The sequence below is a fragment of the Pseudorasbora parva genome, chromosome 22 (genome assembly GCF_024679245.1).
Source record: "Pseudorasbora parva isolate DD20220531a chromosome 22, ASM2467924v1, whole genome shotgun sequence".
NCBI lineage: Eukaryota > Metazoa > Chordata > Actinopteri > Cypriniformes > Gobionidae > Pseudorasbora > Pseudorasbora parva.
This window is the reverse complement of record NC_090193.1, coordinates 3788431-3813961: the sequence shown is the minus strand read 5'-3', so window position 1 is coordinate 3813961 and position 25531 is coordinate 3788431. Positions and strand designations below refer to the sequence as shown.

The 25531-nt window shown below is 38.7% G+C and overlaps 1 protein-coding gene across 4 annotated transcripts in view; it reads left to right on the top strand.

Annotated features, from left to right (window-relative positions):
- rbms2a (RNA binding motif, single stranded interacting protein 2a) overlaps positions 1-25531 on the top strand; it is a 98364-nt gene that overhangs the window by 18031 nt on the left and 54802 nt on the right. The gene's annotated exons all lie outside the window — the stretch shown is intronic.

Here is a 25531-nt window from a genome sequence, read left to right as displayed (position 1 = left end):
TTGACAGCGCAAATGCTTGAATATTAATTAAAGGGATAGTTCACTTTGTAATTAAATGTTGATATGTTTTAGATTACCTCATGGGCATCCGAGATGTAGGAGTATTTGTTTCCCCAGTAGTAGGGGTGACCCCTAATAGTCGAAGATTCGATGCATCGATATGCGGAGCCGGATTCGACCACCGATCTCATGGTCGAATCTTCGCGGGTGTTATGAATCGAGGATCATACCATTTTGGCAATATGGGGGTGCTCAATATTTTAAAGACGTGTCGCGGCGCTGAGCTGAGCTGAGCATCGGTGTGCGACCCCTTTAAGGGTGCTGAGCTTCGCACCGCGCCTTTAAAATTAGAACACGTTCAATGAGTGTACACACACCGGCGGCAGCATTCAGCGCCTGTCCGCGGCCACTCGGGGAAGTTGTTTAAAATCCTGCTGCACCACAGAGCGCTTTCGTGCAGCTCATCTGTCAGTCAATTCAAAATTGAGCTCGCGTGTATATAATGTGCGCGTCAGGTGTCGGTGTGAGTGAGATCCTGAGGCGCGCGGGGCTGAGCTTCGCGTACGTCTTCACCCGCTTTAAGCACAATCGGCTTCAGAACGTGCATGTAAACGCACTTTTCCTCTCTAGGCAGGTATTTTTTTAGGTTTATTTATCAAAATGTTCTTTTATATATTTGTGTGATGTTCTGTATTTCGATCGCGGCTTTAATATGCTATGAGAAAACGGTTTATTAATGCTTATCCACCACATTACCTTTTAGGCTACTTAAACCAGAATAAGAAAGCCATTGTCAGTTCGTCTGTCAGTTTTGGTCGCTTTATTAAAAGTTGTTGCTGTGTGCAGTGTGTAAAGGAAAATAAAAATAGTTTTACCCTTCTGCTGACAGTGTCGTGCCCCTGTCAACCCATTCACACACACAAATTCGACTTTCAGTCGACCATAGAGAGATTCGACAATTCTGATTCGATTGTCTAAATCCTTAGTCGAGGACAGCCCTACCCAGTAGTTTCAATTTTGATCATTTTAGGTCAAACCGTTCTTGTCTGTGCCTCACATAATGCAGGTCTATGGTCACCACCTCAAAGAGCATACACAGAGAAGTCCAAATGAAACAATCCCCCATCGTAAGTACACACTGGTGGCCTAAGACACCGAACGAGCGGTTAGTGTGAGAAAACCAACAGTATTTATATCGTTTTTACCTCTTGTACACCACTACGTCCGACTGATCCGAGGGCGCGCGCGCGTGTTTCCTGTGGTGTACAAGAATTGTGGCATAAATGTGTGAATGGCATACAGTCACGGTCACTATTTAGATGAGTGTGGTGAAATAATCACGTATGTTTTGGCTCATAGCTTATGTTGGATTCAAAAACTACTTAAAGTTCCTTTGAGTTTGGAAAATCCTTTACACACACTCTAAAAAATGCTGGGTTAAAAACAACCCAAGTTGGGCTGAAAATGGAGAAACCCAGAAATTGTGTTTGTTTTAACTCATTGAATGGACCCATTCAAACAACTTAATTTCTGGGTTTGTCCATTTTCAGCCCAACTTGGGTTGTTTTTAACCCAGCATTTTTTTAAGAGTGCAGTAATTATCAGGTTATCTCCTCTCCTGTCACTGAAATTTCCCGATTTTGAAATAATCCTCCAGATGCTTATTTTAAGAGGCGTTTGTTCAACTAGGTGTTAACAGCACAGTGAAAATACATAACCTGAAGAATCGACACACTGCTTTGACGCGCACTTCAGGTATTCAGATCTTCTGTTATAAAGGTCTGTATACACATGCAGGGAGAGATCATTAACAGAACAGGAACAGGTGTGAGGTTAATTAGCAACCAAGACAACTACCTAGGGACACAGAACACAGGCACATGAGCACAGGAACGGTGAAAGCGAAACCAAAACAGAACTTACACAATGTTACAGCAAAATGTTTCTCACTGGTGTTCACTGGCATATAGTTAATGGAAGTGAAGGAAAGTCATGCTTCTTGTAGGAACATCCCAAAAATCCTTGGAATGTAATTGAGCTCAGGGGCCCAAAGGACACACACACACACACACACACACACACACACACACACACACACACACACACACACACACACACACACACACACACACACAAACACAAACACACACACACACACACACACACACACACACACGTAGAGAACAAACAGGCAAGAAAAGAAAAGGAGGTGAATTCTGTGAGATGTTTAAAGAACAGGCTTAAACCGGGACGCTGGCCTCATGGATATCCGGAGTCTTAATTAAGACCAGAGGAGCCAATAAAACGCTCCGTGGGAAGCACAAGTTTCTGTTTTAGCCCTCATTGTGTAGGGCTAGACCGTGACATGGGATTTGAGCTCCTTTCTGGGCCATCGGATCGGAAATGTGTTTCCTCTTCTCACACCTAAAATGGAGTTATGTGAACAGTTAACAAAATGAGAAAAGAAGGCTAAATTAGGAGAACGGGGGCTAGATTCGCTAAAATCTGGAAAGTTTGTAGAAGTGCAGTTAAAGAGTAAAATATCCAAAAACCACTAGGCCGGTGTTATATATTTTGTTCAGTTGAGTACTTACAATATCCCAAATGTTTCCAACTATTTGTAAATTGTGAGAAAATTGCTATTTTAACTAAGGACCGGGACGTGTCAGCATAGTGTTTGAGCGAGTCGCCTGTCAATCTCGTCATATCTGCGTTACCCTCGGTTTCGGCTTTTACTTGGCAGGAGCGCTTTACTCTTAGCAGTGTGAACAAGTGAACGCACGGAGTAAAGTCATAACATCGTTTTAAACACACTTAAATGTATCTAATATGATAAACAGAGCTGCTTTACCTCATAATCATAACCGGAAGAGCGGATCAGTGCAGGCGCCCGGCGACTGTCCCCCGTCATAATAAAAGTCCCAGTACTCGCGAGCCGTGTGTTTGTATAACAATCGCTCCAGCGGCCGTGCTCAGCTCCTCAACACTCACTCCTGCTCTGCTTCACACTACAGAAACGTTAATAACCGCATCCATCAACATGATTTCTGCCCGAGTCCTATTTTACACCGGCTGTGAGGTGAAGACCACATGTCCCAAGATACTGCGCTCACACTTGGCGTCATCAAACTACGCCTTTGTTTTGAATAGGCGCCCTCCAGTGGACGGAAAGTTGCATAGTGCACCTTTAAGTCTGGTTGATTATTTTTCTTCTGACAAGCTTTGGTGTTTTTTAATTGTACGGTGATTTAATGCAATTGAATGCAAATTATTCAATTGTGCAGTCTTTGTTAATTGTTTTTCATTCTGTTGGCTTCAAAATTAAACGTTTTACCATTTTTACTAGATAGCGCCATTTTCTCAGGTTTTGCCTATTAAAGGGTCATGAAACCCCCTCTTTCAGCTCAAATCCACCTCGTAATCTTTTTGAAAAATGCTACTTAAATGGGCGTGCATGCCCGTGAAAAGAGAGGAGGGGGTGGGTGTGGCAGAGCGAGGCAGGGGAAGAAATAGGGGGGCGAGCAACTGTCATCTATCAGTGCAGAGCAGTGGCCCATGCCAAATCTCAACAAAAATATGGGGTTAAACGTAACGAAATGCAGGATTTTTAAAGCTGGCAAAATTAAAGTCCAATAAAATACACTGACAACCGTCTGTTTGACCATTTAAAGTAACCGAATGCCTTGCTACATATATTAGATTAATCGGAATTGTTTAAAATATAGAAATGCATACACAATTATTATTGTCATTTATAAATATAGAATTATGATCAAACGATCGAAAAGTCCTCCGGACTTGGTACAGCATTGCCGGCAAGACTGCGTTGCTGAGCAAAACCGAAGTCCACCTGTCTCCAGTTCTCGTAACTTTCATTCGAAAAATGTTTGTTACACACATAAAGCTTTGAGGTGTCGCTAGTTGATGGCCAACCAACCGCCCGCAGCCAGAGACTAGTCCTGGCAGCATCGCGGGGAAAGCCATGCAACACACCCGAATCTTTACACCAGGGAAACAAACACTTACGACCCATCATAAACTCCTCTCATCTACTCCGTGAACACGCAGACTGTCACTTCTGTCATTTGAAAGAACCACGTGCTGTCATGAATAATTAAGAGACGGTGTCTTCTCATAGGATAAGAAAACTCAGTCTCATTAATAATAATGAGACACCGATGCGTCACGTAGCACTATTAGAGCGACGGTACGTCACAAGCTGTGACGTGGACGCAATGTAGTTTTTAAACCCGGAAGACGAAAATAGGGTGAAAAACATAAAAATTGACCAGATTCCCCTTTTAATTAAATCTAACAGATGCTAACATTATGTTTAATGATGTTCAACACACATACCTCTGTTAAAATCTCAAAAATTTAGCTGTAGGGTTTCATGACCCTTTAAGCAAAATGCTCACTGCACGTTTTCTGCTTCTGCTTATTATAGAGCCAACTGAATTAATTATACAGATATAATTGTGTGGGTGTGTCAGAAGCGTCCATCCAATATTCAGTCCCACTGATTATCTCTTCACCGATATATAAGGCAGCAAGTGAACATTTTGTTCTTAAAGTTGAGCAGGAAAAATGGGCAAGTGTAACGATTTGAGTGAGTTTGACAATGGCCAAGTTGACAACTGGCTCAGAGCATCTCCAAAACTTACAGGACTTAAATGATCTGCTGCTAACATCTTTGCCAGATACCACAGCACACCTTCAGGGGTCTAGTGGAGTCTAGTGCTTTGACGGGTCAGCTAAAGGGTTACCAACACAATATTAGGTGTAATATAATGTAATACCTGATTGGTGTATAGGCCTATTTGTGTGTGTTAGACTTTCACTGATATACCTTGCCCTGCCACATGGCTTTAGTTCCATCAGCAGTTTCAGAGTCAATGAGTCGTTTTTGTTTTATTACTTTATTTTATTAATAGTTTTTTTATTTCATTGTAATGAAACATTATGTATATTATGCATTGATGAATTGCGCACAACAGTAACCATGCAGGTTTAGCAGGAAAATGTTTGATGGGAACTTTTGTGGTATGTCAGTAACCAAAGAAACCACAGCGAGTTTACTTCAGGTGAGCATCAGAGCGTCACTGGGTTTTAGAGGACACTGCACATGCATGTTCTTCGAAAGAGGATCCAGTGGCCACGAAAGCGCACATTGTGTGGGGAAAACACTTCTTGCTGCACAATCTTGGTTTAAACAACCAGATTTAAAAGCACAATATGTAAGATTATTGGATTAAAATATCCAAAAGCCACTAGAAAAATTTTAAATATTTTGCTGACATTGCAAATATTTCCAAGAATGTTTAAATCCAGAGAAATAAGTAGTTTTAACCAGTGTTACGGCCTGTGTGCGTGCATCGTCTATCAGTGACATCAAACCCGCACTACTCTCGATTTACCCCACCAAAGACACTTTAATATCTCATGTGTTTTATCAGACAGGTCAGCAACTGTTTGGATGAACAAAAAATCATGAACAAAAAACTAATCATTGTTATACCTCAACACAGTTAGTCTAATTGTTTAAATCTGGTGTTCTTGATTTACTGCGAGTACCATGTTTTACCATGCCTAATATCGATATGCAGTGAACAAGTGTCTCATAGTAGCCGACACGCGAGCGCACAGTTACATTATAATATAACTTTCAACACACTTAAATGAATGTTATATGATAAAACAGTGCTGCAGAAGAAGCGGAAGAGCTCGTCTGAGGCAGAATAAAAGAAGTGCAGATTGAGAGATTGTAATTTTTGAATGCTTATATCATCTAAATGCGAATGTAGTCATTGTTTTGGAGTACACAATTTTTCATGTTGCAATTAATTGCTGAAGTTTTATCACGATATATGATATTATCACGGTACTGAAATAAGTTGCAAAAAAAAAAAGTGTTGCCATAGCATATCAGCTTTAAGAACTATTTTTGCAATAACAAAAATAACAATGTTTAAATACAATAATGCACCAAAAATATATATAGCTCTGGAAAAAAAAATTAGAGACCACTTAACATTGAGAAATCAATGAGAAATCATGTTAAGTGGTCTCTTGATTTTTTTCAGAGCTGTAAAAGTACAATTTTCAAACAGATTAAAGTGCAAAAGAATTAGGCTATAAAGAACAACACACTGTAAAAAGTACTACCTATATATAACTCATAAAAAGTGAGGCAAGTGGCTGCATTGGATGTTTTAAGTTGAGTCAACTTGCAGCATTTTTTAAGTAAAATAAACACTGTAATATTACTTAATACAAACGCAACAAAATCGAGTTGAGTTAAATAATAATACTAGTATTAATCAGTTGGATAAACCTACTTTTCTTGGTACAGGTAACTTATTTGTGGGTTGTTACAAGTAACCTGTACTCATTTTAATTAGGTTTTATGAAATGTATTTTCTTAGTAAAATTAACTTAATCACAAGTGAATCAATATTTTAATTGAGCCCTATAGCTATAATATCAAGAAATACATCTAAATGTCTATATTCTAAGCACTACAGTGATTAACTTTACATAATCAGACTTTTTTAATTACTTTTTTAATAACAATTACACAGTCAAGTGAAGAAAAAAAGATGGGAAGATAGACTGAAGACAATAATATTTATTTAATGTAAACCAGTGTCACTTTTAACAGTGACTACAAAACAGCCAATAAATATGGCTGCACGTGTACACAATAATATAAAACAAACACTGTATATGTGTATTTTAACCTGTTCTGAAGAGTAAAGTAAAATATCCAAACTGCCCAATCTGCAATGTTTAGATAAAGGTAAATGTAAGCCATAAGATGATGTACGCTGTTGAGTATATATACCTCATGAGGTAATGAGAAAACAGAACACAGTCCAAAGTCCACATTAAGTATCAGTCCCACAAAGAGCCTTTTGATATATCTCAAAAGTATACATCAGTTTTTAGGGATACTTAAGGTCAAGGGCATAGGTAAGTCCAACAGGAGGCAGCATGCTTTCGACAGGTTTGGCACACCTCTGACCACGGGCTGTCCTTCTATGACAATCCAGTTTCGGGTTGATGGCACATGTACATTTTCTGTGGGCTAAAACTGCCAAGCTCAATATGCACCTCAGTTTCATCACAACTCTATTGGTGGAGACAAAAAAAAAAGATAAAGATTTTGGTCAGACAAACTGTAAATTAGATGCATATCGCAGGCAGGTAGAAGACAGATAAGACACAAATAAAAATTATAAAAGTGGTGGATACTAGATGGATACTGTGACTAGAGCATGTGACCAGAGTGAAGTCTACCATGACAATGCCATTGAGTATGGGTACTAAACTATCATGATCTACTGTAGCATTGTCTTTTCCTGGTTCAAATGATCCATTACAATAAAACAATGCAATTGTGTTTGCCTGTACCTGATTGGTCATCCCCTTAATAAAGGAATAGTATACTTTCAAATAAAAATTTCCTGATGATTTTACTCACCCCCATGTCATCCAAGATGTCCATGTCCTCCTCTTTAATCAAAAAGAAATTAAGCTTTTTAATGAAAACTTTCCAGGACTTTTCTCATAGTGGACTTCAATTGGCACAAAAATGGCTAAAGTTCAAAAATTGTTTCAGTGCTGCTTCAAAGGGCTTTAAACAATCCCAGACGAGGAATAAGGGCCATATTAAGCGAAACGATCTGTCATTTTCTTTTTAAAAAAATGTATATGCTTTACAGACACAAATGATCGAATCACAAGTGCTTCCACCAGAACATGATTACGTATTCTTCAAAAAGCTTGCGCTAAATGTGGCACCTGTTCCGGCACCAGTTCCGTTTTTTACGTAAGTCGAATAGGGAAGGCTTAGGACATTTAGCGTATAAGCTTTTTGGAGAATGCGGATTCACATTCTGGTGGAAGCACTTGTGATGTGATCATTTGTTTCTATAAAGTTTATACATTTTAATGAATTTTTTTATAAAATGACCAATCATTTTGCTAAATAAGACCCTTACTCCTTGTCTGATATTGTTTAAAGCCATTTAGAGCAGCACGGAAACTCTATTTACTCAACTATCTGGGGCTTATTGAAGTCCACTCTAAGGAGAATAATCCTGGAATTTTTTCATCAAAAACCTGAATTTCTTTTCGACTGAAGAAAGGAGGACATGGACATCTTGGATGACATGGGGGTGAGTAAATTATCAGGAAATTTTCATTTAAAAGTGGACTATTCCTTTAAGCTACAGAGTTTAAATATCTTTCAAGAGCAAGCGTAATTACCCCATATCATCACAATATTAATACATACAGACAGAAAAATAGAAAAGTAGCTTTAAGCCCAATACATAGGTGGTGGACACTGATGAAGTCTTCCTGTCTCTCCCCCATGTACTCATTCAGGCATCTCAGGACCACTTCTCTCCTTTTCTCCACAGAGGCAGATGGTTCCTGTCAAAAAGTAAAATCTGATCTAAATTCACAGCCTGATGATAAATTAAAAAGGTCCTACTATACATCTAATAGTAGCTTCCAATAGTACATTGGCTATTTCTCACCTCAAATGCTTTTTTTAAGCATTTTTTAGTGGACCTTTTATGTGTAAAGAGTGATATGCAACTGATTCCCAGGAACTCTCAACGGATCTGTAAAGAGAAGAAAACCATCTTAGTTACACACCAAAAGTGATGTTTTTTGTCTGTGATTTAAACAACATGAGAGTTTTGGATAAAAATTAGTGTCAAGCAGTAAATAAAAATATTCACTATATAGTTATTTTTAAGTATGAAAAAAAGCAAGAATGATATTTAATCTTTATTGAGGTTTGTTGCCTTATGTGCCCCATCTTCACAACTAAATTTACCAAAATTGAGCAATGTGAAATTCCTCTGAATGTGGCACAGCACGAAAAAGATACTGTTGTTGACTTAGTGCATACTGCACTGTATTCTTTAGCTGTGTGATGAGTTATAGCCGTGTATCTATTTTGAAGTGTTTCTTACCTGGATGTGAAGCTTGAAGACCCCATGTAACAAAGCGCTTGGGTATCTAAAGACCAGGAAAATGCATGTTAGAATAAGGTTAGAAATGTGTTAAATGCAACTTATTTATGGATTAGAAGTTGTAGGGTTTTTCAACCACAAATCTGTCAATAATCGACTATACAGCATTAAAAAAGTGGATGAAATCTCTAAAAACAGACAGTCTACTAAGCATACATCTATAAAAGCTGAACTTTGCATCTGAATTAGTAATGCAAAAGTATACTAACATAATCACTGATTCCAGAGTCCTGCACTTTACTTTCCCTTATTTGCTATTGAACTATTGTCTTGAAATTGCTACTGTTTCGATCGCATATGATCCCGAAATTGAATTTGTGCAATATAAAAGTATAACTGAGGGCATTTGTGCAATGAATTATTACCTACCTATCTGCATTTTTAAACATGTCCCTCCTGAATGTTGTTACAATGAGGATGATAACAGACGATGATATAAAACACTTACTCACAGCACTTACTCATTTCATATGAAGTTAATTAACGTTAACTGTTGTCTGCCGATTGACCGCACGGTACAGCTATCTTAGCTTGCCATGTGTGCAGCAGGGTATTTCTTGTGACTTTACATTACCAGTCATTTGGCTAAATTTGTTCAACTTACCGTGTTAATCAGTTCCTGAACTTCAGATCCGCTGCATCGAATGATCAGTTGAAGTGCCGAGGAAGATACTGCATATGCCTGGGCAAGTCCCCTCGCGCCAGTGAAAAACAGTTAATGCCAACTTATAAAATTTAAAATATTTACGTTTGATGAACACACCTGCCACAGCGACAGCGCAGCTCAAATAAATTGTGTATGTCAACTCACTTTTATAACATTTCTTGTACACAATAACCACATACAAATAACTACCCAAATAAATTGCAATGGTTTTATTTAAAATATTTTGTTATATAAAAACTGATACATTTTAAGTAAAGAGGAAGTATTTTGATTCTCTTTAGTATAAAACAAATAAAATAAACTAGATTATAACTATTTTAAATATATAAACCCTACTTTGATGGTGTAGCACTTTTTACAGTGCAGGTAGGCTAACAAATTACAATAAGGTCTCATTAGTTAATGCATTCACTAAGATTGAGCAATAGCTACATTTGGTACAGAAAGTATGATGTTTTTGTTAATGTTAGTTCAGAAATACTGATCATTGTTAGTTTTATCTTAGTTCCATTAAAAGTTATTTTGATTTTGATTTTAATGTTACTAAACGTAGGCTAACTAAGAAATTAACATTACTTAGAATAATTGATTCTTTATAAGTATTTATTCATTGTCAGTTTGGTAATACATTAATGAATTAACACGTTAACTAATGAAGTCGTAGCCTATGTCTCAAAGATTTACTGAACAATAACAAATAATTAGAACAGTTCTAATCATTAGGGCATGCTGTAGTCCTGATTAAAGCATAAAAATGTTTAAGTTTGAAAATAAATAGCCTATTAAGTCTTTAAGTATTAAGTATTAGGTGCTGTGATGAACAACATTGAGATTACAAAACGAATGGCTGTTTTAAAAACTACACGCGGTTTCATTTGTTTGCTGGTTTCCGGGGTAACCGCCGCATTCTGCAGTTCATCAGCGCCCTCTGCTGTCACTGAGCGGCACTTCAGCAGCGCGTCTCCTTCACTCGTTCATGTGCTGCTCATTTACACCTGAGCGCTTCCCTTTGACGCAGAATACAGCGGTGTTGAGCATTTATACGGTTGATGGGCAAAGTATTCTTGAGTGCAATATAAAAAAATAAAATAATTGTTAATAAATTATTATTTATGATATTTTAAAGTGCCCATGATAACAATATTGTGCATATTCATTATCGTGATAAATCGCATTATCGAATATCGGCACATGTCTACACTAGCTTATAGATGACACTAAGGCTTTCATTTTGATCATGGGGACTTTAGTTATGTTCTTTGCTCGCAGCACTCAGGTGTCAAAGCAAATTGAGGACATATAGAGTCACATTCTGGTTGTAGATTAGGTGTTGTATATGCCTTATGTTATTTTTTTAACACGGAAATGCAGTGTTTGTAAGCTTTTTACATCTTACCATGCTTCCCGTTTATACTTAATGATAACAATATGATGACGCATTTCTTTGAGTGTTACCTTTCCTTTTAACGACTCCATACAGGTCTTAAATTTAGCTTTATGAAACCTGCAGGCTCCCTGTAATTGAACTGGCTCGTATGACTGTGGTTTTCTCTGATCTTTAGGCTCTAACTGTTGGCAAGGCCACTCTAAAAGCACTTTGAAGCCGTTCCCCGTGTCTAATTATTGTAGTATTTGTTCATTGATCTGTGTTTTTTGGCATCTGCTGTGTTCTCTGTGACTCATTGTGGATGTCGGAGACGTCGTGGTGAGAGTTGGTTACTTCGATTCAAATAATGGATTTGAACCGCTCTAAAATTGCGCAAGTATTCATCACCCATGAAGTATTTTTAATGAATCAAAAGACAGGGATCATGTTGAGCTTTTGAGCCAGTTCGGGGTTCTCTTGAAACTTTTAAAGCGCAAGCAAGACAGCCTCACAAAAGCAGAAAGCCTCATAATTAGCAGGACTGAAGTGGGTCCCCGCAGGGCCCTCGAGCGCTTGATTTGTGCTGGTGGATCCGTAAACTAGCAGGCCGTGATCTATAACCCCTCTCGCGGTGAGCACAGTCAGATGTCTGCTGCCGGCTGTAATTGGACGCTTTATCCTTCTCTGAACCCCGTCAAGAGCAAATAAGGCAGCCGGAGAGTTCCCCAGAGTGATAATACACAGGGCGTCTTACGCGTCACATGGTAAAGCTGCCAGAGATGCTCAGTTTGCTTAATGTGGTTCTTTGTCTACTGTGTTCATGCAATCTTTCTGCAAATGTCTTTGGCTTTCAGAGGAAAAGTACATTAATTTCTTTTGTGGTGCAGAATGGCTCATTGAGTTGTAATGATTCCCACAAGACACTCAGACACACCAGCAAAAGAGAGATAAGTGAAACACGACTTCTGGTGTATGAGTGTTTTTGTGTCATTTGATTTTACTTTAGCCTGTAGTTGAATTTCTATAAAGATATGTTTGGTTATTAACACGCAAACTTCCGTCTATTGTCCAAATCGCAAATTTATAAGTGCATAACTCAAAATTGAAATCTTAAATGTGGAAATTAAATAGTGTTTCTATTACAAACTCAGTGTAGTTTCTGTGGTTTCAGTGATCTGATCTCAATATGTTTGGAGATCTTTTCCACCTGTACCAGTTGTGACATGCGGTCACGTGGTTCAAGGAGCTCTCAATAGTTCAGACCAGACCCAATTGTGATTTTGTGCTAAAATTAAAAACTTTAACAAATTTTTAAGTACATTTTATGGGTGGCTCTGCTTCAGCAATCTAACAGCATGTTAGGCTGCATGCTATCATGTGCTGCGTCCCAATTCGCCTACTTATACTACATCCTAAAAGTATGTACTCTTTTTGTGAAGAAAAAGTATATACTTTTGTGCCTTCAGGCGGTGTGTTACATAGTTATCATAGCTATCAAAATCCAGTCTTCTGTATTTTGCATACGTGAGTTTTTGTTGTAGGTGGCTATTGTAGATGGCTATAAAAAAAATAAAAAAATAAAATAAATATTGTGTACTGTGCTAATTAACTGAGACTTCTTACAGCTCTTACAGGTTGTTGGCCTTGTTTGTTTCGTTGCTTCTATTGCTCTCCCCTTTTTTTGTAATTCGCTTTGGATAAAAGAGTCTGCTAAATGATTAAATGTAAATGTAAATGAGTGTGTAGCAGAAAAGTATGCAAGCTTCGGGACTGCTTCGCCATCTTTAACTTCGTCCTGTTGCTTAGTTACGTGTCCCGTCACCGTTTATCTGCCCTGTCAATCATCGTCAGATTCGTCACAGTTCAAATCCTCCACATTCAGTTTAATCTCCTACCGTATCGGAGAGAAATGTAGCCGCTCGTTGATCTGCCATGTGTGTGTCTCCTCATGTGTTTGCAGTTTAAATATAATGATGCATTTTAAAGTTAATGGCCAAACGTGTCATTACAAAAGTTCTCAATGCTGCTGCAGGTGAAATATAATCTGGACAACACTGAATAAATATCTTTTTGTCAGGTTAAATACTGATAGTTGGTCACCTTTATCTAAACTTCTCTACTTAACCGTCGGACTCGTACATCCGCCATGTTTGTAGTTTTTTTGTAGTTCTAATCGAATCCTCATCCAACTCGCAATGGGTTGTGGGTAATATCAGCCGTTAAGGGTGTGCGCCGATCCGTACTTCGAATTCTGACCGGAAATAGTAAACCATCCGGGTATCTCTGGAATCCTTTTTTCAGCATGCTACGATTTGGGACATACTAATTCTATTTTCGAATACTATTTAGTATGGATAGTGTGTGAATTGGGACGCAGGGATGGTCTGAAGCTCACGGCGCAGGTGCACTTAGGGCGTGTCCAAATCCACTTTTGCTAGATTAACGACGGGTAAAACAGCTGGTGCGGGGACAAAAGGTTTGTTCTCTTAATGAGTCATGGCATGGGTGTGTTTTTGGCATAATGTGCAATAAACCAACCAGAGTCTCATCTCCCATTCCCTTTAAAAGCCAGTTGCGCTCACACCATGGCGGATTCGCTATTTACATGCGAGCAGACAGACTGAATGCCTTCAGAGAGAAATCCTTTTATTTTTTATATTTAAAATTGTCTGTGTGTGTGTTGTTGCTGAGTGTGTGTGTGTTGTACACCGCCTATAGGCTCATATTACTAACACACACTTTAAATAACACAAAAAATACTGCGCTATTGACTTTAGAGCAGGTGTGTGTTGGTCAATGGTTTTTAGTTCTTCAAAATGTCAACGCTCCAACAATGCTCCTGAACACTCTTGGTTACGACCAGACAATTGTGTTTGTTCTTAGTTTAGTTTTCATGGACTTTTAGTTTGTATTCACCAGTCAAATGTGTTCCTTTCTCTTAGTTTCCCACCACTCATCTGCCTCCTCAGTCTTCTGCTGTTCATCAGTTAGTTCATCACCATTATGTATTTAAGTTCACTCTCAGTTGTCGGCCGTTATTCGTGTTTGTGTGTGTTTTACGCACAGTCTGTTACACCTTCTGTATTCACCAGAGTTTACTTTATTATTAAAGACATTTCCTATTGTAAACTGTGGGCTCACATCTTCATCTTGTGACACATTGAGGCTTTCGGGATACTTTAAATAAGTGTTTGTTTTTTTGTTTTTTGGGAGAATACATTTATTGCGTCAGAATATAGACATCAAAGTGCTGATTTTGGCAGGTGGTAGTATCAGATGACTTAGGTGTGAGAATGGATTGGACACTGAAGTAGAGTGACAGCATTTTCCCCTCCTAGCTGTCAGTGGAAGAAACCCTTCTCTTCATTTCTCCTCATTTTCAGACTCTTGTCTCCTCACTCCAGCCCAAATTGTTCAACTCGGTTCCCCCTCTTCTTCAGTCACAGGCCCTGGTTTAAACCCATTACTCATGCAGTCAGTCTTGTCGCATCCTCTCCATGTTTTGAAGTTCTCTGAAGCCAGGTTTCTATCCAAAGAATTTTTTTTGTGAAAAAAGGTTTAGCGCATCAAAATGATTACCCATATAGCTGATGGAAATGGTAATTATCAATCATTTTTTGCAAATGTATTTTTTCTGTTTAACTTTAGCGCATAAATTATATTACGATACTTCAAATGTCGCGAAAAATTGGTTTGGAAACACATTTTGTTGAGAAAAAGGGCTTTAACGCATAAATGTGGTGTCACGACAGAACTAGCCTAGCATCTGCGCTCGAGGTGTTGCTCCCGTTAGGGCAGCGTTTCTCTGTAGTTCAAAAAGGCAAAAATCTATTATATTCATATCATTAAATTGTATATTAAATTACTATTTATAAGAATAACGGCCGTTTCACACCGCAAGCGTGAGAGGCGCGTGAGCAGCGCATATTTTTTTCGGCGCCCATGTTAATCAATGAGTGCATTCACACCGGGAGCAGGAGCAGCGCGTGAGCGTCGAGCAGGAGCGTCGCGTGAGCAGCAGTGAAGCGGGGGTTTCGGCGGCGAGCCTATTTTTGCTGCACTGCTGACGCTCCTGACGCTCAATTAAAGTGAAAGCACACTTTTAAAGGACAAAATAAATTTGATTTCACACAAAAAAGTGCCTAAAATGCACACATGAAGCACGTGTAGTGTATTTGAACAATAACTGGAGTATGTCAGTAAAGAAAACGAAGAATAAAAAATATCTGTGGAAGATTTTAGCAATTTAAACTTGTTTTGATTATTCAGTTTGGGTGAAAGTATGGTTATGATTATAAAAAATAAAGTAAACTAGCCAGAAAATATAACAAACTTTCGTTTAGTTTAGTATTTAATATTCAGACAGGTAAAGGCTCTCGGTCTGCAGCTGCAGTCACGGTGTAAAGCAAAAGCACACTTTTGATGGACAAAATAAATATAATATCACAAAAGCGCTCAAAATGCAGAAAAAGAAAACGAAGAATAAAAATCATCTGTAGAAGATTTACCCATTTAAACTTGTTTTAATTATTCAGTTTGGGTGAAAGTATTATAAAAAGTAAAGTAAACTAGCCAGAAAATATAATAATTTATTTTAGTTTAGTATTTAATACTCAGACAGGTATAGGCTCTATCATTGTGGGAGCCGCTGCTGTGACGCTGCACCAACGCTTCCAGTGTGAATACTCTCGTGCGTCTGCAGCTGCAGTCACGGTGTAGTTACGCTGAAGTGCTGCTCACGCTTGCGGTGTGAAACAGGCGTAAGATGTGTGACCTCATAAACATCATTCATCCTTATTTTTACAAACTAAAAAAAGTTAATCAAAAAAATTATAGCTAACTGCAACCATTTCTGAATATGATGATGATAAATATAGTCTTTGTAACAAAGCACACAAACTTGACACTTGTTAATAAAAGTTATTTTATGTAAACAATTTAATAATGTATAATAAAGTTTTGTTTCAAAATGGATGAGGAAAATATAGCATCCTGAAAATCTCTGGAGCTCGTCAAAGATAAAAACAAGATGTCTGTCAAAGGAAGGAGTTTCACTGACAAAAAGAAGGAAAAACACACAACATGTTACTTCTGTGTCTGATCACATCAAATTAATGCCATAAAATCATGATTTCATGGGCAGGATCTGGTGAGTTGACAAATGAAAATCACAAACGTGACACAAAATAATTAAAAAAATACAATTTATTATTGGATATGTAATATAATTCAATCTCAAACAAATTAGGCAAATTGAGTGGGTTGAATCCAAAAATATAAAGTTTAGGTTCAGTTGCATCTCTGAGGGGGATAATGAGCAGAGATTTGATGTTTTTGATGGATTTGATGTTATTGAACTATTGATTTAGTTTGGTTTGAATGATCTGAAATACATGCGTTCTCGACCACCTCAAACCACGACTGCATGTTCAATTTTCCCATCCAGGACAAATGAGCTGCCCTGTGTCCAAACCCATGGGCTTCATCACATAAAGGCTTCTTCATCTTATGATTCATATGGCATCTATTAGTAATCGTCACATGTCTCTTAGTGTTTGGACCTTCTGTTGATGTTTTCATTGATCAAATGTTCCTTTGCCGTAGTTTTCCCGCCACTTGTCTGTTTCCATAGTTTCCCTCATTAGTTAATTTGTTCCAGTTGTGTTTCATCATCATCTTCCTCGTTTGCATTCACTATTTAGCCTTTTCAGTCACTCCTTGCCCTTCCACAGTCTAGGCTGCATTTACACTGCAGGTCTTGATGCACAATTCCGGTTAGGTGACTATATCCCAAAAAATGTGACGACCTGCTTACATCATCTTTTAAAAGCGACCCATATCCAATATTTGCATTTACACTGTACACTGAGAAACAGTCCAAAACATTTTTAACCGGAAAAGGAAGTAAAATGGCACGAAATGCAACGGCCACAGGCAAAATGATTATTCATAGTTTTGCTGTCTGCACTTTTCCACACATCTTGAAAGGTCAGCAAAACATTTCTCTCGTAAGGCGGAGAAAAAGAGGAGATCCCTTGATCGCAGTTCGTGCCCACTTGAGTTGCCTCTGTCCTGTTTTTTAATGAAGTACGACTCCAATTTACTGGGGAATATCTGATTTGAATGCTTACATCGCAGACGCAAATGCACGTATCCGATTCACATCAGATTTATTACCACATACGAGTGAAGCCTGAATCCGAGCTGAGGATATCTGAATCCATGCGTTTTTTCCCTGCTTACACGTTCACATGTCATATCCGATCTGTGCCACATGAGAGGGAAAATCAGAATTTGGTCACTTGAAACATACAGTGTAACTAAAGCTTAGTTAGCTTGTGTTGCTGCCTGATTGTCTTTGTTAGAAATGATCATTAAACCTGTTATTTTGGATTCATCCTTGTGTCTCCCTTCCTGCAACAATCGTGACAGTAATAGGCCTATTATTCCTGAAAATAGTAAGCATTAAACTGGTGAATTTCACCCTCTGCATTTTTTTTTTTTACAAATATTTGGGATGTAAAAGATACGATAGAATTTGTGATATACGTGAAATTGTGTATGAAACCGACTCAAGGGCAGATTTTTTTAAGCAACACAAACAAAACTTATGCAACAATGACACTTGTTAAAGGGGGGGACAAAATTTCAAAAACTAATGTTGTACGTTTGATGGAGTATTTCTGTATCAAAAATACTCCTTCCGGTTTCTCACAAGTTTCAGAGAGTTTTTTTCAACCGTATGGTTTGGCTTGACGTTGACAGACCGGAAGATCCTTGTATGGGCCGTACGGGCTCTTCTCCCAGCAGGGTGCGCGTGCGTGACTAGAGCGAGAGAGGAAATGCACGCCCATAAACACTCCCTCAGCTGCAGATCCAGTCGTCGTTATAGTCCGCGCCGCGCTCCACTTTATTCCTCTGGGTGACGTCGAGCGACTTCAACGCTTCAGCACAGCATTCCGGGAAGGCAGCGCTGCATTTGAACCGATTTGAACGCAGAAATGAAGTGAAGCTTCACAACATCGCAGATCTCCACGGTCACTGCTGTCACAGGACTTTACCAAATCATACCAAAGAAGTGAAGTGTGTTTTTGACGGAGCCGTCCCAGCGATAAAGGTTCGGTCCTGCTTTGGAAGCAGCCGGTGAGTAAAACTGCTTCAAATGTCTGTGCTGTCGGCTATCGTCGCGTGAGTAAACATCAGTAAACGACACGATCGCGTGCTTCATTCAAATGCGCTAACGGACTCCATTGCTGTTCTCTGTATAACGTTACACTAGTCTGACGTGCAAAACCGTTTGCTTGCTACTGCTAAGGTTTAGTCGCATACAATAGTCCATAAACCGAATCATGTCCTCATAAACTGCAAGTAAACACACACAAATGTTGACAGGCCACTAAATACAGTCCATACCACAGAGACGGACGTCCTGCTGTTGCTGTTTCTCCTGTTCAATTTATTTCAGCCTCAGATTTGATTCTGGATCATATCTATTAGCTGAGATAGTCATAGGTTTCTCCACGCTTGAGGACGTCACCGCTTTGTTCGCGCTCGTCATTCTTTAGCTCCGCCCACACGATACGACTCCAGGCGCTCGGTTTTTTCCGGAAAGACTCGGTACAGCCCATATTTATTTTATAAATATAATAAAACTAAAGACTTTTCGGAGATATGAAGGATGCAATACTACTCTATAGGTACTCAAGATTGACATGAGATTGACTGAAACTGAGTGTTTCACCCCCCCTTTAATAAAACACATATTCACTTTGTTGATAACAAAACGAAAGTGCGAAATGTGGATGGAAACATGACTTTTGACAGCTTTATTTCCATGTCCCCTGATTTCCCAAGACATGGACGCTTTAAACCTTAGACCAAGATGAGCTACACATTTTTCTCTTCTTCACATTTCAGTGCTGGTTTTCTGTTGGCAGGCATCTGAAAGTTGCTTAATGTTATTATTGGATGGAAGATACCAAAGGTTAAGTCAACAAACTCATGGAGCAGAGGGGAAGGGAAACCATGGGATGTTGCAACATGCAGGATTGTGATTGTGTGTGTGTGTGAACTGGCTCATCCTTCACATTAACCAGTGCAGGTTAGTGTAAGGACACCGCTGTTAATGTGTAATGATCACAGTCACCCTGTACAGCTAATGATAATTCGTTTGGGCATATCAAGTACATCAACTTTTCTTAAAGAATAAATCTCTCACAAATAATGCTGGAACCCTGTTTCTACCCAAAAGACTCAGGAGGCGAGAATAGCATTGAATAAGATTTAATTACAGTTGTTTACAATGAGTATCATATATGAACTGATACAGTTCTTTGGCGTAGGCCCCTTCCATAGTCCGAATCCAGTCAGGGCCGGCCCGTGGCATAGGCGGAATAGGCAAATGCTAGGGGCGCCACTCGTCTATAGGGGCGCCAAAATGAGTGATTTTTCCGGTTTTATTACTGCTACTTTTTATTAATATTAATTCAAAATATTACCCAAAAAAATCCCCAGACTCTTCCCAGACCACCGCATCAATCTCCTCCTGCCCAGCGAGTGCTTTAGTGTGTCCAATATTGAACGCGCGATCAGTTTAACGTTGGGAATTTGTTGTCGTGTCGCCTCTCACGCATCTAACAGACAGGAATGCTTTCGCTTTTAATGTGCTTGTTTGTTCGCTTGGAAAGTTGCCTAATAATTTATGACGGATGGCCAATGTGTCAAAAAGACAGAAGCCCTCTGATGCAGGAGGAATATAAAGGAATAAGGAGATAAAGACAGAGGTAAAGTGATGAAATTAATGAAGTTTATCTAAATGCATTATCTAAATATGAATGTTTGCTAATTAATGCCAGTTATTTTTATCTTAAACTTTATGTAAGCAACTGTTCTGGATGATCAGAATCTGTAAAAAATCACGTCAATTGTTTATAAACATATAGAATTTTTTTGAATAGCCTAATGTTTTTACTCAGTTGTGTAATTGTAAGGGGATATATGGCGTTTGTAAAATTTATTTTCTGAAATTAGTAATGATATTTATATACAGCTTTATATAAAAGAGCTAAAAAATAAAATAAAATGCACACTAAATATAAACATTTCTTAAAAAGTTTCATTCATGGTGAAAACATGAGCATGCATAATTTAGTGGAGGATATACACACATTTTTGTATATATACGTGTGTGTGTGTGTGTGTGTGTGTCCTTGTTTATATTACATTGTGGGGACCAAATGTCCCCATAAGGATAGTAATAGCTGATAGTAGTCACTTTTCAACCGGCTCATTGAAAAGTGAGCCGGTCCCCACTTTTTGAAATGCTTATAAATCATACATAGGCATGTGCCGATATCAATTTTTCATGTTGCGATTAATTGATGAAGTTTTATCACGATATACGATATTATCACGATATTGAAATAGGTTGCAAAAAAAAGTGTTGCCATAGCATAACAGCTTTAAGAACTATTATTGTAAGAACAAAAATAACTGAATGTTTAAATACAATAATGCACCAAAAATATATACAGCTCTGGAAAAAAATTAAGAGACCCCTCATTGAGAAATCAATGTTAAAGGGGGGGTGAAACACTCAGTTTCAGTCAGTGTCATGTCAATCTTGAGTACCTATAGAGTAGCATTGCATCCTGCATATCTCCGAAAAGTCTTTATTTTTTTAATAATTATATAAGAAAGATGCGCTGTTCCGAGTCTTTCCGAAAAAAGCCGAGCGGGTGGGGGCGTGTCGTGTGAGCGGAGCTAAATAATGACGTGTGCGCGCTGCTGCTATTGTGTTGAGTGCGTCGAGTGCGTCGTAAAGCTGTCATCCCTAACAGCGGGGAAAAAACTTTATTCAAAATAAAAATATGGCTTTTAATCAGATACAGCCATACATCTATGATCCGGAATCAGACCCAGAGGCTGCAGTTGAACAGGAGCAGCAGCAAAAACGACTAGAGCAGGACGTCTCTATGTGGTACAAGTTATACACTAACTATATAATATGCTTAGCGGCTTGTGTTATTTACATATTTATACTTGAATTATATCGTCGTATTTTTGTCTTTGAAGGTGTACATGTGGGAAGTGCAGTTGTGCACGTGTGTTTGTGTGTTTACGCGTGGTTTGTGTAGACAGGTTAAGTTAGTGTTTACATAGATAGACACGGAATAGTAGCGCATTTGAATGAAGAAGCGTGCTTATTTAGTTCAACATATTTCCCCACTCTTTGTGTATTGTTGAGTGCTTTTACAATACACAAACATAAAGTTACACATATAGTGGCCAGCTAAACAAATGTACACGCACTACACATCGCATGCTCCATTGATCAATTTCTATATATAGTAATATATATAGTAACTATACGTGATCATGTTTGGGCTACTTGATGAGCATAGACACAGACATTTGAAGCAGTCTAACTCACCGCCCGCGGTTCTAACGTTGGGACTGCTCCATCCTTCAGCATTAGGCTATTGGAAAATCCGGCGTCATGCTGGGCCATGTTTATGAAACAGTCGGCACCGAAATGCAGCGAACAGATATAAACATTCGCGCAACTCAGTTGCTGATCCGGAAAAGCAAATTACATCCACTGTTGCCTTAACGCGGGGTTTTGGGGGAATCTGTGCAGGACTGTCTTGGTCTGGCAACCAAAAACGCACTTTTTGATGTCATTGTTAATTGTGCACATTACCTGTGCAGCGCAGCCTACGAGCGCTTTGATGGGCATAGCCTGTTGCTTTCGCTCTCTCCCTCTCTCTCTCTCACGCGCTTCCGGTAGAATTGTCCGTAAGGCCCATACAAGGAAATTCCGCCCCCACTAACATCAATGGGGACGCATGATCGCAAAAAACTTGCCGAAACTTATGACTAACCGGAAGTAGTATTTTTGACAAAGAAATACTCCCATCAAACGTCCACCTTAACTTTTGAAACTTTGTCCATGTTTAGTATGGGATTCCAAGTCTTTAACAGTGTAAAAAGATCAGTATGCATGAAACAGCATTTCACCCCCCCTTTAAGTGGTCTCTTGATATTTTTCAGAGATGTAAAAGTACAATTTTCAAACAGATTAAACTGCAAAAAAATTAGGCTATAAAGAACAACAGGTAGGCTAACAAATTACAATAAGGTCTCATTATTTAATGCATTAACTAAGATTGAGCAACAGCTACATTTGGTACAGAAAATAATGTTTTTGTTAATGTTAGTTAAGAAATACTGATCATTGTTAGTTTTATCTTAGGTCCATTAACAAAGTTATTTTGATTTTGATTTTAATGTTATGAAACAGTAACTAAGAAATGAACATAGAATGATTCATTCTTTATAAGTATTTTTCATTGTCAGTTTGGTGAATAATGAATTAACATGTTAACTAATGAAGTCGTATGTCTCAAAGTTTTACTGAACAATAACAGAACGTTCTAATTATTAAGGTAATGTTGTAGTCCAGATTAAAACATAAAAATGTTTAAGTTTGAAAATAAATAGCCTATTAAGTATTTGGTGCTTTGATGAACAACATTGAGATTACAAAAACGAATGGATGTTTTAAAAACTACACGCGTTTTTTTGTTTGTTTGCTGGTTCCCGGGGTAACAGCCGCATTCTGCAGTTCATCAGCGCCCTCTGCTGTCACTGAGCGGCACTTCAGCAGCGCGTCTCCTTCACCGGTTCAGTCATGTGCAAATGCACGTTGGGCTTGTTTATATCTGAGCGCGTGTCCCTTTGACGCAGAATACAGCGGTGTTGAGCATTTATACGGTTGATGGGCAAAGTATTCTTGAATGCATTATAAAAAAATTATAAATTGTTAATAAATTATTATTTACGATATTTTAAAGTGCCCACGATAACAATATCGTGCATATTCATTATGTGATAAATCGCATTATCGAAAATCGGCACATGTCTAATCATACAGGATACGTTTTTTTGAAAAAGTAAAAATGCAGAATGTTTCCTGTGATGGGTAGGTTTAGGGGCAGTGTAGGGGGATAGAAAATACGGTTTGTACGGTATAAAAACCGTTACGTCTATGGAGAGTCCCCACAAAGATGAAGTGAACCAGACGTGTGTGTGTGTGTGTGTGTGTGTTTGTGTGTGTTTGTTTATTTTTATTTTAAAAATTATAAAAACAACCAACATATAAAAACCTTGATACAAGGGGCACCAAGTAAAATCTTGCCTAGGGCAGCAAATTGGTCAGGGCCGGCCCTGCCTGCAGTTCCTGCCTGATGATGAAGGCCTGATGATGAAGGCAGGAGCGGAGCCTATCCCCGATGTATGGACAGGGACCGACCTGGTGGAGGTGGGGAGGATGGGGGTGAACGGCGGCGTCAGTATCTGCGAACGTAGTAATGGGTGGGAACAGAACTTATATACTACAGATGACAAATAATGATTGGCTAGAAAGATAATTAATGAATGACGTGACATAGGAGTCTTCCAGGAAGAACTACGCTAGAGCTTCCATTACTTAGTACATTAATATTAAAGTTTAATAACAGCTGATCAAAAACTGATTTGTATAAAATAAAGTAAATTGTAAATCTAATGTTGAGGTAAATGACGTTATTTGACATTGTTCTCAAGCTGTTTTGTTGAGATCTTTCCGTGGTTGAAACAACGAATACATGAGATTTCAGAACATTGTCCTGTATCTTCACCATTTATTTTGATGGTCTGTTGAAAAATTGTATCTTTTTCATAATAGTTTACAGCTGGGATTTTGTTTCATATCGAAAGTAACAAAGCACAAATATTGTTCAGTTCACGCATTAACTGAAGACAGCATAGACTCTAGAGGTCTAGTTTTTCCCACCGGTGCTGTCTTGATCAACACTAAATATGTGTCATTTAAAGCGGTGGTTCTGTTTTTTTTATTCTAGGCTTGATTGTGTTTATGGGGCGCATTATTAGCCTGGATCCCAGCCGAACTTAGCCCCGCCCAAAACATTTTTAGGTTGGGCAATTCGGTCTGGCCTTGCTCCATAGCGGAGTAATTATCCCCGAACAGAAACTGTTCTGACCAATGAAATCATCAGGGCGGGCTTTAGACGATGACGGACAGATGATCAACAGTAACGTAATCATCACGTCATCAAAGGGGCTTGGGTTATATTTACTCGAATCCTAAACGGAGAGCTTGTTTGTATCTGCATTCACCTTCATAATTTCTCTCAAAGATGATGATCTAAGATCAAAGGCTAAGATCGTTTATTCCAGCGCGCGTGCAGACAGGGTTGCCAAGTTTTTACAACAAAATCCGCCAACTACTAGCCCTAAACTTCTCGGGGGGGTTCTCCAGGGGAAAAATGGTGTTTGGGGGTAAAATGTGTGTTATTTTGGCAAGATTGCCTGCTAAAATTCGCACTCATGGGTCTATATCACATAATAGTCGCTTCAACCCGCAGACATAGAAAACAACCGCGGAAAAATACTTGGACTTGGCAACACAGTGCAGTTGAGCTCTGTCTGTTGACATTTGACAATGCATCGCTTCGTTGCTCTGATTGGTTTGCTCCATTGGGCTGTGATTATGAGGCGTGTTTCAACTGAACCAGGAAAGACATCAATTGGATAGACCAACAAAGGTCCTACAAAGGTCTATCCAATTGATGTTTTTCCTGGTTCGGTTGAAACACGCCTCATAATCACAGCCCAATGGAGCATCAGACTCATATTCTGACTAGAATTGAGTATGACCACGTCAGGCTAGCGCATTATAACATGTCTTAATACTTTTTTTTTTTTTAAACGCCGTATCTTTCTTTTTAATTCTCCCTTTATTCCACACCGCTGTCTCCACTGTCCTTTGAACGGCTCGTTTGCTTCCTGCTTCTATGAAGCTCATCCCTCCAAAAAACGCAATGGTCTTAGATTGGTCAGACGGCCAAATGTAGTTTCCTGTATTTTTATTGGCTGAAGTGCCAAGCACAGGTTAAGGCCACGCCCCTTCCCATTACGGGCAGAAGACACATCTGCGGAGACTAGAAAGGGTTTATGACGTCACCAACCCAGGAAGAAGCTCGTTGTAGTCCAAACCGGCCATTTTTGTAGGCAATAAACTGCCGTAACTTTAAAAGACAATATCTCCGTTTGCATTGAACTTTCAGCGCTGTAACTTTGCAGCTACTGTTTATGCTCAAGCAGCGACATTACACACTAACTAAAGTTAAAAAAGGCAAATCGCATGCAACCACCTCTTTAAAAGCTTAGAGAACCTTACAATGAATGTTGCCAATTTGATTAACTCCTAAATAGTGCTGAGTAATTTGCTAATACCCCCCCCCCCTTTTTTTTTATAAAATACTTTTTTTTGTGCTGTGTACTGTAATATGTCAAAAACATCATACAGATCAGAGTCATATGTCGTACGAAAGGTCTCACATGGTAGAAAACAACAAGCATAATTGTTCTAGGCATTGACTAAAA